General features: G+C 42.9%; 1 protein-coding gene across 7 annotated transcripts in view; it reads left to right on the plus strand.

The window, feature by feature from the left end:
* Positions 1 to 17,902, plus strand: part of PAK1 (p21 (RAC1) activated kinase 1) — a 108,035-nt gene that overhangs the window by 7,974 nt on the left and 82,159 nt on the right. The window contains exons 1-2 of one of the 7 annotated variants that reach the window (XM_076328455.1): positions 16,828 to 16,913; positions 17,189 to 17,334. The exons of 2 other annotated variants lie outside the window; for them this stretch is intronic. The gene's annotated coding sequence lies outside the window, so the exon portion shown is untranslated. Of the gene's footprint in view, positions 1 to 2,619; positions 2,706 to 16,824; positions 16,914 to 17,188; positions 17,335 to 17,621; positions 17,674 to 17,902 lie in introns of those variants that run through there. 4 more of the 7 variants (XM_076328460.1, XM_076328457.1, XM_076328453.1 and 1 more) reach the window with 4 other exon arrangements.

Consider the following 17,902-nt stretch of genomic DNA (forward strand, 5'->3'; position numbering starts at 1 on the left):
CGGATGCCTTTCTTCTCAGTGGGTAACATTTCTGAACTTAACAAATGAGATAATTTTATTTCAGTTGGAATATCATTGAGGAATTGGACTAAAGCGTCATCACAATTTCCCAGTCTGCCCAGTGGCCAAGTAACTGTGAACAATGACAATTTTAAAGTTGATAGAAAATCTTCGATGGAAAAAGTGACAGGAGCAGTAACAACTGTGCTGCTTAGATAAACACATTTTATTGATTAGATCTATGTGGTTATAGGCTTGTCAAGTGTTTATAATGAAGCCAGAGAGCAGTGATACAATACAAACAAAACATATGAAAACAATATATGAACAATATTTTCAGGGCTAATTTTCAGGCAAGACAGAATCTGCTAATTAGATCTACTGATGACATAAAATTGGAAGACAGTATCAAAACAAAGGAGAGCTGGAACATCATGTAGGAAGCACTGCATAACCTTGAGGATTGGAGTAATAGAAATCAGGTGAAGTTTATAGTACGAATCACAAAGTCATGTACTGGGGACTAAGGACGAAAAATTTGATAGAAGAGAGGATATTCGCAGAAAGAGTAGACGTAATACATCTGGATGCAGTTGCCAGCTGCTAGTGTACTGTGGACCAGCACTAAGATGTGCCCAGATGAAGGCAAATGAAATCTTAAAATGTCTCTGGTTGCTGTTTCAGAATACATGGAGCAAGCTAATGCTCCACAGAGAGATGACCTGTTTAATGTAAAAGGCAATGTTGACACAAGAACAAATGGAAAGATGTAAGCGTAAAATACAAAGTAGGAGAAGACTTCTAACCAAAACCCAAACACATTTATTTTAAGCTTTGGTTCCCATGCTTCTAGTAGCAGAGAACACGAATTCACGATTCAAGGCTTCCTTTCCAGTCATGTTGTCACTTACGTTCCTAGAATCACAGCTAAAACATGTGCAGACTCATTTACTGTCAGTAATACTTTTCCCTGCTAAAATGTAACAACCTCCAAGAAACCTGGGAAGCAATCTTAAAGAAAAGCCAAAGTCAAGTTACCAATTGTATCAGGGTTCACTAGGCTGTGCCAGAGCAAAACTGACCCTGCATAATTTGTCTAAGCAATAAATATAAATGGAAATGGTGGATTTTAATTAAGCTGAGCATCAAACAGAGGATCTCAGAAATGCAATGTCTCTCCTAGTCTGCTCTCGGCAGAATCTTCAGCCCAACCCTCCAAAAGTAAAATCAGACCCAGCTAGGATATGGGAAAACTGACTCGCATGTTAGAGCAGAACTGAAACTCAGCAAAGGGAGAAAGATGTATGTTTTCTTTCATAAGTAAATATACCTTAAAGAGGAAGAGCCTGAGCTTTTTTTTATGAGCTAGGACTTAAAAGAAATCTTGGTTGTATAGGATTCTGCGTCAGTGTTTACAAAAGTGCTCGCTCCAGTCCAATTCCACAATCTCAAACTGGTAAACCACCAATAACAAGGATAATAAATACTTAAGATTCCAAGACGCAGACTTGTAATGAACCAAGGAACTAGGCTACAGAAAATGAATCCTGCTGTTTCTGATGAAAAGAGTGTGTGGAGAAAAAAAATTGAAAAAAGGTAGCCTTTGTATGCTAAAGGATGCAATGCATTCAAAACATATTAAACCATATTCAAAACATAGTAATTAGCTGCATGGATCCCCTTGGGTGAGGTATTCAGCAAGTGCATGTGAAACCCTAATTCCCTCTCTCAGTGTTTACAACCTGAGATGAATCTAATGAACTGATATCAAGAGTCAGTAGACCATAACTTTGCAAATTTCTTCAGAAATGTGACTGATGCCTTACCAGGGTTATCACAACTTATATGGAGACCATGAAAAAGCATAATTTGCAATAAAAATAATTATTTTCCTTTAACCCGTTGTAATGGGGCCTCTGTTTGAGGCTACCTATTTAGTTTTAATTAACTGTAATGTTTTTCAGCCAAGGGTCTGCCTTGGGCTGACTCATCCCCACTTCCCCCTGAAATTTCAGCCAGAGCTGTTCAGTCGTTTCCCAGTATGAAAAGGGAAGAAGAGGTTGTTTTTCGGTTTTAAAACATCTTAGAAGCTCGGATGCTTTTGTGGGTTTTTTCGGTTTGGCAAGAGGACGGACTGTGTGTCAGGCCTGGGCCTCCTGTGCCTGTGAAAACTGACCTAAATTTGGCAAGTCAGAAACCTTTGAAAAAGAATCTCCCTTCTCATGTTCTGGGGAGATGTACTGAACTTCAACAGTAAAATAAAACAGTGGGTGGGAGAATGACAGAGGCTGGATGAGAAGATGGTGGGAGAGAGGGGACATGAACAGGAAACTAGGACTGGCCTTATGAAGGTGTTGGATTGGCTGTGGGGGAGTAGAGACAGATTTACCTAAACAGTCTGGTGTGCGTGGGGACAAATATATTGGACAAACAAAACAGAAATGACAGGATGTATGGAAAGTGAGAAACTGAGACTGAGCAAGAGCTGTTCCCTGTAGGACTGGAGAGATTACTTCTCCCCCTTCTAGGGTATTATAAAAATAAGAAAGAAATGCTGAGGTTCTATTGTGATGAAAATCATAGAAAACTATAGACTAAACTAGTATTTTCTGTCTTCAGGTTTGGCCAGCTTACAGTGAATATGGCATTGGAACATGCGTGAAATAAGGAGGAAAAAAGGAATTGAGCTGCTGTGGCTTTAAAAGGTAGATTACTGCCACATCCCTGAGATATCTAAATTATGGCTTTGTACGTTCACCATGGTAAGATCTGTATTTCAAAAGGAGATTCAGACTCAGACTACCTAAATTTGGTGCATAAAGACAAATGACACCAATCTCCCCTTAAGTGAGTGTTGTTCTTTTTGTGAACCAAATGAGGAGGCAGGGATCTGTGGAAAAACAGCACCAACTCAGATAATTAAAATCCATTATAAGGTATATATGCAAAGGGCATTAATTAAGGTGGTGCAGCTGACATTCGCTTTGGCATTTTGCGGCCTTCAAATGCTTAGATGTGCAAATTTCATCAGTGTTCTTTTAGCATCCTTTTTGTGTGTTTAATTAACGTTGTGTATTGTTTGTATAGAGGTAGAGCCTGGAAGCCCTAGGCAAGTATTGTAAGGCTTTGCAGCCACAACACAGAATAGCTATCAGAAGCCCAGATTTTTCAGGTACTACTGACTTGGACTACATTTGAAAAAAACTGAGATGTATGAACTTTGTTTTGGGAACAGGAATAGCGGTGTGTAGTCCCTGACTTGTCTATTTAGACTGTTCTTTTCAGAACAGGAGACATGTTATCTTTGTACAATTTCTACTATCCTTTGTTACCACCTTAGGACTCTAAATTCTGTGGTGATAAAGATGGTTAGTAATAATTTGTAATATAAAACCTTTTAAAATCCTTAAGCCTCACTGGTGTATGTCAGAACTCCCCAGCTGGATGAGTGCTGTTAACAGACAATAGAGATTGTCATTTTGTTTCATTGTAAATGCTTGTGGTTTTGAAGACATCCGTTCTTCTCCTTCCCACAGAGCTCAGAGTGATTTGGGCATGCAGTAGTGACTGTGAAAGTTTCTGGCTTCTACGCATTTCTTACAGTATTAGATAAGCTGCTTGGTGTTGTAACACGTGAAACAGCTAGAATAGTCTTCCCTGAAAAACGCTTGAGTGACCATCACTCATCTCCTCAGGCAGGCAGGCGGTCAAGGACAGTCTGGCTGTCTTGTTCTTCATCCTGCAGTCCCCTCTGACTGAGCTGGGAGAATAGGGCTTTCTCAGGTCAGGAAGCTTGTCTGAGGAGCTCGCTCCCCGTGGATGCCAGCCATCGTTCTGCTCCAGCTGTCTTCAGGTCTCCGGGTGCAGCTCTTCAAAGTCAGTATGTTTTTTGGCAGCTCTGTCTTCCACTTCTTCTTTAAACTTATTTGATATGTTTAATACAGGGAGGTTGTGATGTCCATTTAAGTGTCTACCGTATCCTAGAAGTCTAGATAAAAGATTTAGGTAAAATCAAAAAAAGATAACAGTAGGCTAAATTTGTCATGGTCTGATTGCGTGGAAGTCTGTAGAGTTACACCTGGAATGACTCTGGTGTAATGCATGTAATGGCAAACTTGTGACTGACAGGAGAATTTGGCTCAGTTTGCAGGCACGCGGATGAACTGCAGGATCAAAACTTTCTGTTCCAATTGAAATAACAAGAAAAGTCATCTCACGCGCTCAGACAAACTTCGGTTTCATCAGCTGCCTTCTTTTAATCTGCAGTAAGTGCCAGTGATCACACTTTAAATGATTACTTTGTTATATAAGGGAGAAGTGCTAGTGTAGATGTTCCTAATGACGCCCGCCCCCACCACAGAAGGTGACACCAGAGCAAACAAAAATAGTGGGCATAGCTAGCAAAACTGTTCTCTTGCAATCAGAGTGTAAATAACGCTTTGACATTGAGACTTCACTGCTATAGAATGCTTTCTTTGGGATTGCATTGCAAGCAAAAAGGCAAATTACTTTAAAGAAACCCCAAATCTCAGTGGAGTAGAGGTCTCAAGTGTGCTAGATCTTCACTGGCCATCCTGCAGCACAACCGGCAAACTGCAGCTTAGCCAGTAAGCCTCTCAGATCCACTGATTTGGCCTTGATGGAAGTGGAGGCTTTACAACAAAGCTGGAGAATTTAGAGGCAAGTGGAGATCAAGTAAAAAGTAAAACGAGTTAGCCGAAACAGATAGTATCAGAACAAGGGTATATATTTATTTCGTAAATTAACTGATTTTTGACAAGGAAAATGTGATCTCTCAGGACTTCAGTGAAGTAGTTGGTGTGTTGCCACAAAGAAAACTGAGTCAAACAGGCGTAAGTGAGGATTATGGCAAGAATGGTGACATAAACGGGCGAGTTCAAAGTTCCCTACTTATTTGGGATTTTTCATGATTGTGTCCCGTGAGCCCATTAAACTGATTGTTTTGTGCCACATTATCGACGTCAGTTTGTGAAGGAAAGATTCATGGAAAACATGCAGGTGAACAGCAAAGGGGGCGAACCATAATCCTGGGTTTGCCAAGCTCCGTCTGGATTGATGTCTAGCAGATGTCAGGATGTCGTCACTGCGTGTGTGTAGGTTGTGCACGTTTTTTGAGGCCTGTGTGATTTGGATATGCTAAATTGTCAATGATTGGATGAAGTGACTGAGTGCTTGACATGGTCTGCTGGTAAGTCCTGGGCAAGTACAAATTCCACTCTCTATATAGTGTCTGTAAGTCTAGAAAAGGTCAATTTTCTAGTATTATATGAAGTAGACCAAGACTTAATTAGCTGGTTTGGGAAGTGGTTTGCAAAGTGGACCTAAAAGGGAAATCTCTCTGTCAGTCTTGGTTTTATCTATCTGATCTGTATACCGGTATCTAGATGTGCTTGAAAAAATGCTCTGGGAAGTAGGCAGAAAATCCAAGTTCCTTGTTTGGGCTGGGTGGGCTCTCTCCCAACCTTTGCAGTGGGTGAAGAATAGGACAGGTAGGCTGGGACAGTCAGAAGGGAAGGGGTCAGTCTGGAAAGAGAAGTAAGTTTTGGCAGCAGTCCAGCACAGTTTGTCAGACAAAACAGCAGCGTGTTTCATTTGACAGTGACTGGCCAGACAGGAGACTTGTTCTGTAGCTGGAATCTGCTAGCAGCATTCCTCACACCACACAAAGCAGTAATTTCAGCTGCATTTCTGCTCAGTCTGAACACCTGCAAATAACCGTCCTGTTAAAAAAAACCCTGGAAGGCTAAAGAGGGGGGAACGCTTTGGAAATGGAGAACTTCCTATACAGTTTCTGAGGATTGAGGTTGCTTGCTGAGCTGATTTATTTTTTTAAGTAACTGAAGTTTATGCATTTAAATTTATTTTTCCTTACCAAGTGGGCCTTATAACCTGCTGCTGTCTTGTGATCTCCTTAGTCATCACATTATCTTACAGGGTTTGAGGAAGAAAACAAGGAAAAGATACAGCCACTGGCAATCTCTGATCTGAATTTGTTTAATAATAGCACCCTGTTTACTTCTTTTTCATGTTTCCCCACAACTACTCTGTTGCACATTTACTTACTATGCATGAGGACTGTCTGCTGAAGGAAACTTACCTCCTGTAGTAGAAGGAACCACATGCAGTCCCTACATAGGCTAACAAAAGCTTAAGTGGACTTACTAGTGGTGTGAATACAGTAGCATATACTCTGAAGTTGATTTTTTTAATAGCTCTGATTTGCATATGTACTTATGGTGCAGAACAAAATAGAGGTTAAAAAAAGAGGTGATGAACTCTTGGTATCCTACTCCCTGTCATAACATAAATGACTATGAAGGATACTGAGCAGAGGAGAATCAGGCCTGCTTAGCTTATTAGGTCTTTTTCCTGGGTATATTTACACTGCCGGTTTGTTACAGAGATTAGTCATATGTTTGCCATGTTGGATGGGTTTCCTCCATTTGTATGCAAGGATGTGCTGCTCCCAGTGGAAATGAACACAAAATAACTCCTGGTCTCTTCAGTACCAGTGGGCAGTTGGGAAGTGTGTGTGTCATGCTGGAGCTGTGAGTTTGGGCTTGGCAAACTATTATTACTCATAATTAGTGTTATGGTCGTGCCTACAAGCCATGGCCTTGCCGTTGGGGGTACTGATAAAAACATCGGATGGAAACCTTGATCTCGGGCTGTATAATACATGTGGTTCAGGTGCGATTTTCATGTATGTGCATTTAACAGAATTTTAATGACTGTATGGCCTAGGCTAGGTGCATGTTTTGTCTGCTTAGTTTTTTAAATCTGAAATGCATCAGCCAGAGATTGTGGCATCCCTTGTGACTATGCAGTGTATACACAGGGTAGGAGCAGAAAGGCTGATTCCTGTCTTTTTCTGTTCATGAAGAGAGACAACACGATTAAAAATTATGATAAAGTAATATAGAATAAGCAGCATTTCCAGCATACCAACTGCTTCCTTGTGGCTGAGCAGTATGAAGGTATCACCCTTAGCCTAAATTTTATTATGGTGGGAAGGAGGCTGCAGTGTTATTCTTACGGATTTTGTTAAGTTCTTCCTGTTGAAGGACAGCATGGGAGAAAACATCGTGGTGTTTGAGGGAGTTCCAGCCTGATGAATAGTAAACAGTGATACCTGGCAGACTGTCTTCCTCCGTTGCTCTAGATACGCCATTATGCCCTGCCTAAGGGCATTCGGTGAAAGTGGAGATGCTGCAGCTGCTAGAGAACCATTTCTTTGATCCACTTGAACAAGAAAATGTGAACACCAGCCCACGGAGATTCTCTTTCTGTGACTGTAACTTATGTAATTTGTTTGTTCCGGTGGTGTTCCCTAACAGGAATAGCTAAGGATCAAAATATTAAAATTTAAGAATTATCCTACTGGAGTTTAGCTGTGTAGGTTCACGAGCATGGTCCTCCAAAATCACCAGGCAAGTGATTTCTTTCTGGCTGGCAAAGTTTCTTGCACTCTGAATTTTCCTTCTGCCCATCAGGCTGGATGCTGTCTTGGCAAGCAGTTCAGCTCCTCTATTGCTTTTAACCCTACCCAGGATCCTCAGAGTAGGCATTCCTTTGTCCGCATCCACTGAGGGTTGTGGTCTGGAAGCTGTGCTCCAAGCACACCTGCCTCACAGGGGATAGTGCTAAACTGGACACACATCACAGCCAACACAGTCACTTACATCAGGAAACAAGTAAATAACCAAGGGTGCAGCAGCATTGTAATTAAGTAGTTGAGAGAGCTTGGACCAAGACTAGCTCTCCCTTTCCCCTGGGGTGTGCTCTAACCCTTAGGCTCCTTCTTTTTGGTCTAGTAATTCCTAAATTGTTTGTTACACTGTGACAGAAATCCAGTAGAAGTCTTCTTGTCCTTATTTCCTTGGGCACTTTCATGCTTATTTGCAATTCTACTTTCGTCTTAACTTCAGGCATTGATGGATACACTCTGGTGAGTATTGCTATGGCAGTTTAAGATGTGACTGCTTGTTCTCCCCTCTGATGTGGGTTGCTGCTTCACATCAGAGCTGTCAGAATGAACCTGTGCTGGGCTTCTACTTGACAAAGCCAAGCTCGTAGATAGGTAATAAAGATGCATCTGAGTTAAGATGCTGGATTTTGGAGAGGAGCAGGCAAAATGTAGGCACACGTTTCCTTCTGCTGACTTTGCTAGAGGGATGGGAGCTCCAGCCCTAGGTGACAGCGAACAGCTGCAGAATGGAAACGTCTTAAACTGATGCAGCTGTTGCTAAGTGACTGAGCCAAATTTAGCATTTTAATTTTGCAAATTTAACAAATTAATTTAGCATAGAGGTGTTAATTTATTACCTTAACTATAAATATATTTATGTTCCTTTTTTCCTCTTTGCATTTGAGACTGCCTGGCAATAATGGGAGAAAATTAATTTGAATCCCTAATATTGTCATCCCTAATATTGTCTGGTTTCACTGTTCTTTCCTAGCTGATCTTGTGATATGATTTACTTCTTGCCATCTGATTCCTTAATTGCAGTTTGCAATGAAGAAAACCGTATAATACTTGAATTGCAAGCTAGTCTCTGTTAGAAGCAAGTGAAATAATTATTTGGAAAACCAATCAGGAAGCATTCAAATCTTCCTTGGTGACATGCCTGCTTTAGTTGTATAGCTTGCTTCCTCCTAGATTGCAAACATCAATGTTAAGATTAGCCTAGCGTTGTGAAAGCACTTACTCGGCATTTCATCATCAGAATGAGTACTGCTGGATTTTGTGATACTGCTCCTCTGCCAACATCAAACGGATTTAGGCATAGCAACCCTCACGTGCTCATGCTGAAACCTGGTCAGTCCTGAAACAGCATGTTAAAACAAGAGCTTGCAGTTGGATGCACTTTGCTTTGGGGATCGGCTAAGAGTTCAGAGACTGATACAGATACCTTGCAACTGGATACCCATGAGAATAAAAGAGCTGAGCTGAAAGAGATTAAGCAGCTCTTTGTACATTCTCCCTGTGAAGTGTAAAGAACTGAGAGCTTCATTGTTTTGTAACCACTTAAAAATTAAAGGGGAAAAACAATTACTTCAGCACGGTCCTCTTGAATATGTTTTTATTAAATGTGCTCTTCCCAGAAATCTAGGCATACGTGCAAAAAATAAGAAATCCTCCATACACAGATTTCACAACAGAGCATTGTCCATCATGGAACATAAATGTTCCCAATCTCTGTTCCCCATGAGCAAGTAGTTTTCCCACACTGTTTCAAACACAGTCCGCGTACATCAGCAGTTGGCTCACTTTCTGCACTGTTCTTTGAAAATTATTTACCTTACACCTCTAGGCCCTTTTTCTCTATGCAGCCATTTACATCTTCCTGTCTGGGTGGGATAAAGGCCACCGTCAACAGAGAATAGGTTTCAGTATCATGTTTTTCTGCAAGGCTGCTATCTGCTAACACAAAGCCTTTGGACAGAGGCTGCCAATCTGATGCAAACGGCAATATTAAATGTTTCTTCCCTATAGTTCACCTGCCTGCTGAAGATTAGTTCTCTGTATGGCTGCATTGAGTCAGGTCTGCTCCACTAGGTTTATATCTGCTACAATTGGAAGCATTCAGAAGCAGTTTAAAGGATTGATACAGTCTGAGAACAGAACTGGGAGACAGGAACGCCTGAATTCAAGAAGCATAATTGCAGTAGTTTTGCTGCATGGCCCGAGGCTACTGGTTGAGGTCTTACCTCATTTTCCCCATCTGCAATACTGCTCATAGGATGGTTTGGTGATTAATTTATGCTGATGAAGTTAATTATTTGGTAAGAATTGAACAATTTGATAAGAATCTCTACATATCCCAGAAAATGTGGCAAAAAGAAAAACAAAATAGCCAGCCCTAAAACTGTTCATTAACAAACCCAGACAAGATGGTGAGATTCAGGTCAGAAACCTCATCAGAGATATTATTGCCAGTTACAATGGTGCATTTTGTCTAAACTGAAGATTCTAGATGAAATTATTCTTTCATGACTAGTGCAACTTGACACTCCTCTGATTCCAGAGGCAGCTTGACAGAATGTAAAGTTAGAGGATGGCATGTTCCCAAAACCTCAGTTTTATCCTGGCCGTTTTGGAAGATCTACGTAGTATGCTAAGGTAGCCAGTGAAAAAGCTCAGGGGGCTGTATGTTGTTATTTTGCAGTTCCTGAAGGTATATATGAGGAAGCAATTGGAAAGGATTATGCAATAAATTTAATTTATTGAGATTTCCTGTGTCCTGCAGAACAATCCGTGACTCATCAGCGATTTGGAGAGCACTGAGATGTACATCATATCAAAGGAATTCTGCAGGGCCAGCTCTCTTGGCAGGCCTGAAGTGATCTATATCTCCAGTGTAACTTTGGTTTTAGTGTGATCAACCAGTATAATTAAATTACCGGTGTCACTGTCCTCAGCAAATTGCCCCTGAGCTTTTATAGCTCCCTCTATTGGATTAACTATCAAAGCTGCTCTTTACCTGGCAAAATGGGTGCTCCATCTCTCCAGCTTTTTGAGGAGTTAATGTTGCTCCACAAATTTGCATTATCTTGCTGCTTTAATGATATTTTGCGTGCTCTGGGTCAGTACAGATTACGTGGTGAAGACCCTTACTTTGCCCTTTAATAGAATTTAACTGCACTGATGAAGCTGCCATGAAATATCTCAAATTCAGTGTAGTTTTTCCAAAACATCTGAAGTCAGCTACTCTATAATCTTTGTGTTACGATCCACTTAGTCCATCTTAGACACAATGCAAATAGGTAGAAGTGGAGGATGGTGGTTTCATATTTTCACAGCTTGTGAAGCATCTGAAATGCCCGGAGACGCCATGTCTGTCAGTGCTCTGCAGTTTTTGGTTGCTATTCATGTAACCCAGTGAGGCAGAATAGCAGAGATAAGGGAAAGAACAGGGGAAGGTTTCTCTCTGCAGTTTATTCTCCAGGGTTTTGTTCAGTCCAGTTTTAAATGGCTCAAGCTACTGAAGTGATTCAAGCTATGACATTTTGGCAGGGTGTGAAACAGAATCTGGCAGAGGTGCTATAACTGAAGGGCTGGTTTTGTTCTCTCTGAAATGTGTGGCAAATCTCTCGCTGGCTTCAGTCACAACAGGATTGGGTCCTCAGAGTCATTCAGTTTGAATGAGCTCAGCAAAACCAGCAAAAGAATCTAATTTTGTTACACCATTACACTGGTAATGTTGGGCTCGCCCTCCTCTGTTTACAGTGTCCTCCAATGCAGCCAAGACTTTCTGCCTAGAAAAATGAGCTGCTTCTGTTAGGTTTTGAGTAATAAAGTAGCCCCTGGATTAGTAGTCCCTGTCTGATGTCTCATTCAGACTGTCTCTTGCATTACCTAGCTTTTTTTGTAAACCCTGGTACTGGAAGTGGAAGCTCTCTAGAGGCATACCTTAAAAAATCAATAAAGAGAGGAAAAGCTAATTGATTTTTAAATTATTTTTATTACTATTTTCTTTATAAGATAGCCCATTAAACTTGGGCAGTCCCTAATGAAAGGTAAGTTTACTGCAATCTGTTTTGCCACACTCTGAAAGAGTCGTCTCCCTTGTTGCCTTGATGTTATAGCTTTCTTTTTTATTTCTCCTCACTTATAGGTAAAAGAACATTTTAAAAAATAATATAGTTCAGGATAATTTGGATTAATTTCACTTTCAGAAGTGTTTTTTCTGGATTTCTTACTGGTTCAGCAGGAGTTGTTGAGCTCAAGCTACATGTAAATCCATTTTAACTGTGTTCTTCCACATGCTCACAGACAGTGATTTATCTCATCATAGGTCTATAGTAAAACAGACAGAATAAAATGAATAGAAAATTATAGGACAGAAAAGTGATTCTGAGTGTGTGTTTTAAAACCATTGCAACTCTGTAAGCTGAATCCTGGAAGGAAAACCTGTCACAGACTTGTCTGTTGGAAACACTGTTCTGGGCAGCAAATTTACATTTTGGGCAATGTTGTGCTATTTTTTTCCGAATTCTTTGTATTGAGGAAAGAAGATGAGAGTCATGGTTCTGGGACAGTCTAGAGAACCTGTTCACACCTGAGGCCAGGACAGTCACCCAAACAGATCTGAGAAGGCTCTGGCACACAACGTTGCAGGCCAGGGTACCGGCAGCTGGGCAAGAGGCAGCAACCATAGCTCGTTCTGTGATTTCTGCAGGTATTTTGCCAGCCTGGAGACACGCTCTCATGTGCTTGGGATGTTTGTCTGCCTTTACCATGCTACTTTCCACACTTCCTGCTCTGTCAGCAAGTTCCTTCATGCTCCAAAGGCCCAAGTGAATAAGCAGTATTTACGACCTCCCCCTTTCCCCCCCCACCTCTCAGTGGTGCCCCTCTAGCTCTCCCTGGGTGCCTCGTTCTTCATCTGCAGCACTGCCATAAAATACTGCCTGTATTTTACAAAGCAGAGTTGCTGTCATCATTTCCAGTCAAGATGGAGCGCTCATCACTAAAGGAGCATCTAGGCTGGGTGGGATCAGGAAGGGAAAGGACTTTGAAAATAAGGTGAACGATTAAGTAAGGCTGGGGGGATGGAGGGAAGGGGAAATGGGAGGAAGTAGGACTAGATGTTTCAAGAAACAGCTGGGAAGAGTAGAGGCAAGGATGGATAGGGGCTTTTTGGACTGCAGGCAGAGGGAAGTATAGCTGACTGTAGCTGGGAGATTGAAAGAGGAAATTCTGATTCTAGTTTCATGCCTGCTTTTGGAGCACGTCAATATTGTTTTTAATATCTGAAAGCAGGCTTTTCTGTTATGGCGCTCATCTCCACAGATTCGTGCACAATGCAGGATTAAAATGTAAATGGTCAGATCCTGGTGTGAACTCGCATAGCTCCAGTGGCTGACCCAATGTGTTTGAAGCTTATGGCCCCTCCCCCCCCCAAGCTTATGGCATTTGAATATGTTTTTTACCTAAGATTACCGGTGGCTAGTCATATTTTTTCAAGGAACAAAACTCGTCAGATCATTGAGAAAACATACAAAATCTAAGTCAAAACCAGGATCCCGTACAGCTCCACAGAAACTTACAGTGCAGGGTAAAACTCCCCCCATCTTTCTAAGCTTGGATTAGCAGCATGCCTCAAAACTGGGATATATGTGCTTAGATTCAGCTGTTAGCTAATGAATCAAAGACTGATCTCATTGTTAAGCCATTACCCATCTGTATTTTATGACTTCCAGAGATACACAAGGTTTCCAGAATCAAATAGTCACTTGTGGCTTCCCTAGTATTCACCCTGACTTGCTGACTGCTCACCAAAGCACTGAGTGCTCTTAGCTGTCTCTGTGCAATTTCCTGGCTAAAGGAGATCTGGAATGTAAAAGTGTATTCATCACCAGAGGCTTTGCCAGATTCCAGGACTTTAATGAAGCAGTAAGAGATGATTTAAAATTGGAATGGCATGAAGATTCCTCTGAGTTTTCGATCAACTGTAGGGTAACTTAACCAAGAAGAAAGTAACCCTTAAGGAGAACCTGAACGATTTGGGATTTAAGCACCAAAAAAATGTACCAGGTCGTAATTACTGTTATACCTCTACCAGACAGATCCTGACTCTTTACTGTGAGCCTCTCGATACAGAAATGAAGAACCAAGTGGCAAGTGGGAACATGTCCAGTATGACGCTCTAACCATTTATCCAGAACGAAACGACTGGATGTAGCCAAATGCTGAGAAATGGTAGTGCATAAGCTGGATTTTCGATTTCAGTTGATAAAACTGCAGACAGTGCTAAGATCAAACAAGTGTAATCCAGAGCCAGCTTTGCTAAAATGGCAGCCCTGGTTCTTACCCCTGTATTTGAATTGATTCTAGGCAGAGAAATCTTAGCAAACCTTTCTCCAGGATGGTAGGAAAAGCATGTCCATGTTAAATACGCACCAGATGTAATGTGCTACTTGCATACATTTTGGAACTGATTCTAGCTTCCTTTGTGATGGGAATTACATACCATCTAACATCAGGACACGTAAGATAGGAACCAGGTGCTGCTCTCCACCAGTCAGGTGTTCTGGCCCTTTTCTTATTTTGCTACTTTGCTTTTCTGGCACTAGAACACCCTAAAACTTACTGAGGAAATGAAAGATTGTTGCTGATGTGCTTTTGTGTGTTTGTTTAGAGAAAACATTTACTGTTGTGCATCATAGATTTGTGTCCGGAAACACATCCCCCACTGCTTTAGTCTATTGTGTTACCTGGACAAAGTAGAATGAAAAGGAGATAGTTCTGATTTGGAAGTGGTTTACGTACATTTTGCAGAGCTGTACAAGCTTATACGATATGTAGGGCAGTGATGAATCATAGTCTGTCTTCTTCATCGCTTCACAACGCTGTAACAACGTTATTTCGCTGGGCTGACTTCTGATTTACTGGGTGAGTAACCTCCAGGCAGTAGTATGCTGACCCACCATCACCTTCAGTTTTGCTTGCCAGTGCTTGCTGTTTCTACATCTTCGCAGTGAAATCTTTGTGTAGTGTATGACTATAGGACTCCTTTTTTCTTTTTTTTTTTTTCTTTTTCCAATACTTGCCTGACTACTAGGGCTTGGAGACTTGTAATTAGTTTTTAAGTCATTCATGAACTCTGGTTTCTACCTTGTAGGCTGAGGCCAATTTGTCTCTGATTGCTAGAGCAGATTAAAGAGTGGACAGATGATTGCAGGTGGCTAAGTTGGTACATCATAACAAGTTACTGTCCCTCAGCTGAGATTTAGCATCTGTGATTTCACATGCTCTTGTGTTCCCCCTGCATTGTGTCAACCAAGATATTTGGGGATTTGATCTGGCTGAAAAACACCCAGGAAAAATCTTAGGTGGGCCAGTTCTTTGATGCCTTCCATTACATAGCTGCCCAAATAGCTGTGCTGGCACAGTGCAGGGAGTAGCTCAGGAGCAGAGATGCACAGCAGGGTAAGAACTATCAATACTGGTACCGCTGACAAAGAAGAAATCATCAGGCTATGCCCTACGGCAGCTGGACTGCTCGTTCTGCTGTACGTCTGAAGGGGAGGAAAATGGGGTTCTTACATGATCACTGTAAAATTGATTGTTCAACAGATTTGGTCTTTGAGGCTGGGGCCTGGTGCCAGGCTTCTCCCCGCAGAACACAAGACACCCTTTTGAAGTGTAAGAAATCACCTTTTCCCTCTCATACTGGAAAGGAGCCATCTGACTTCATCCTGAGTACAAGGTAAGATGGATCCTTTCCCTGAAAACCCCCTGAGCACTTTCTCTGCTCTGAGTGCTTAGAACGCAAATAAAATGATCTACATTTCACTCATTCCTTTCTCAAGTACCAAATTCTGTTTTGCAGCGGTAGCTGTATATTCCATTCTGATGTTGTTCATGGACATCCCCAATGCCTCTCCTTCCTTTTGTTTGGGAACTCCCTCTGAAATATCCAGCAATAGTTTCAGCCAAAGGAGTCTTAAAATTTGGGTAAATTCAGAAAACTGTAAGTATCATAATCCCAGGGTATCCCTTCAGAATATCTCTTTAGGATTCTGCATTACTACAGAGTAGGATAATAATGAAACGTAAGAATACAGTTCTGAATCTTGGTGAGATCCCTTGGCAGTGAAGATACGAAGATTTGATTGAAACAATTTCAATTTTTTCATCTTGAAGTGGCTTTAAAAGCACCTATAATTAAAGTCCTGGTTATTTCATGCTGCTTTAAGTACCTTTATACAGATACAAATACAGCTATAGCAAGGGCTGTTAGAGCAATACACCAGCTGTACATGGACCAGGCCTTAGGTCAACCACTGCTATTACCTTACGCAGCCATTCTGCAAGTGGTTGAATGAATGTGTTTGGTAAAATATCTTGTCAAACAAGGCATGTTTATGAGTATTTTGGACCGATCTCTTGCCTGGCTTCAAAATTTATTTTTTAGATTATGAGGGTGCATCCATGTTTCTTAAAAGGCTTTGTGATTTTGAGTGTGGTACAAAAGGAAGTTACTCTTCAGGTCTCAGTTCAGGGCTGAAGGGTAGCTGTTCAGTTTTATCTCCAGCTTTGATGGTGCCCCCTTTGTGGATCCGGCACACAAGCTGGATTTCTCCTCCATTCCCCCCACCGCAGCAATCATGTAAGCACAGCTCCCATATAGCTGTGGGATTCTTGATACAAGCTGGTCGTGGCTGCCTTTGAAGTGAAGTGACCGATACGCTGCCCTGTACCGACATAAGCACCTTTATGTTGCAACCAGACCACAGACTGTGGACAGACCGTGCTCCCAGGGAGTTCATGCAGTTAGTCTGTGTGTGTGGTTTTGAATCCAATTTTGAATGTATCCAACAGAGGGAAGTAATTCTAAGTGTGCAACTCCGCAACAGGTTAAGCTGATTGAAATCAGCTCTGTTGCAGTCCCATTCTCCCTACCAGCCCCAGACTCACGTTCTCACTTCCTCCATTTGTTTGTTTTTGTGGGGTTAATTTTCTGCTGGTTCAGCCCCCGAACAAACTTACCACTGGAACTGATAGACGTTGGTACAAGGGGGAAGGTCAAGACTGTGGCAGCGCTCTTAAACTGTCATATATAGGCATGCTGTCTCAGTGTAAAAGGCAGGTCTGGGGTGGTGACCTGTATTATTTGTCTGCCTTTTGTCTGTATCTACCAGCTTCACTTAACATTTTATTTTTGTATGTCTAGACAGCATGTTCTAAGTACACAACCTCACCATGCCCATGCTCTGTTCTTGAGAGCGGTGTGGCTGTACGTCTGTGCAATCAAATCCCTCCTCTTTTTCTCTCTCAGCAGAGCGCAAGTGCCGAGCTGAAAACTCCTGTTAACCAGGGTGACAAGTTTCCAGCGAGCTTTGGATCACAGGGAGAGCAAACACCCATATCCCTGCAATATAAGGTATAGACATCTCGGCTTGTGCAACACAGAAGCAGGGCAGAGCCCGTTTTATTCTTGCCTTTTTTGGGTCTGCATGCACACAGTCCCTAGCACAATGGAGCCGGCTCTGCGATAGCACAGTGTGATACGAATAACAGAAATAAAGATTACAGTGTTGCATGCCAAGGGTATAATTGCCGGTGATCCACTCCCGCGTTGTTGCTCCGTTGATGGCGTGATCACGAAAGACTTTGACGTCCCAGGCCAACGCCGCTCCCTCCCTCTGCCCTCCGAAGGTGCCGGATACGGCCCGCAGCTCCCAGGTGCCGGGCTCCGGGCAGCAGCCTGCAGCTGCAGCAAGGCTGTAGCACAGCCCACGGATTTCCCGAGGCAGCACGGAGGCGAAGCAAGCTCCGGGCTCCAGATCTGCTGCACCGGGAAGGTACTAGCACCCCCCCCCCCCCCCCCCAAACTTTTCACCCTGGGCCACTCGGCTGCGTTGCTGCGCCCCGGGGAGGCTTCCCCCGCCGCCCCATTCCCGAACGAAGCGGGAGGGTCCTGCCTCTCTCCCCGGCTCCTGCCCCGCCGTGCCCGGCTGCCCACCTTGGCGGCAGGGGGGCGGCGGGGCGGGCCCCCCCGGAGCCAATGGCAGCGGCAAGGCGGGGAGGGTGAAGGGAGGCGGTGCCGGGCCGACAATAGGGGCTGCTGGAGGGCGGCGTGGGGAGCGGGCAGGGCGGCCAGTCGGGCGGAGAGCTGGGCAGCACCTTGCGGCGGGCGGAAGGTGAGTCCCGCCGGGCCGGGAAAGGGGATTTCCTCGCTTGTTGTTTTGTAGCCGGGAAGTTTGCAAAGCGGTTGAGCGGCCGGGTTTTTTCTTTCTTTTTTTTTTTTTTTTTTTCTTTCAGGAGGGGGTACCGAGCTTGGCTCCCTCCTCCTGCCTCCCCGGCTCATTCATTTAACAAAGGGAGTTGTCTCTAGCCCCCGGGCTTTGCAAGCGGGGAGCCATTTGCGGC

The sequence above is a fragment of the Aptenodytes patagonicus genome, chromosome 1, assembly GCF_965638725.1.
Source record: "Aptenodytes patagonicus chromosome 1, bAptPat1.pri.cur, whole genome shotgun sequence".
NCBI classification, from domain to species: Eukaryota; Metazoa; Chordata; class Aves; order Sphenisciformes; family Spheniscidae; genus Aptenodytes; species Aptenodytes patagonicus.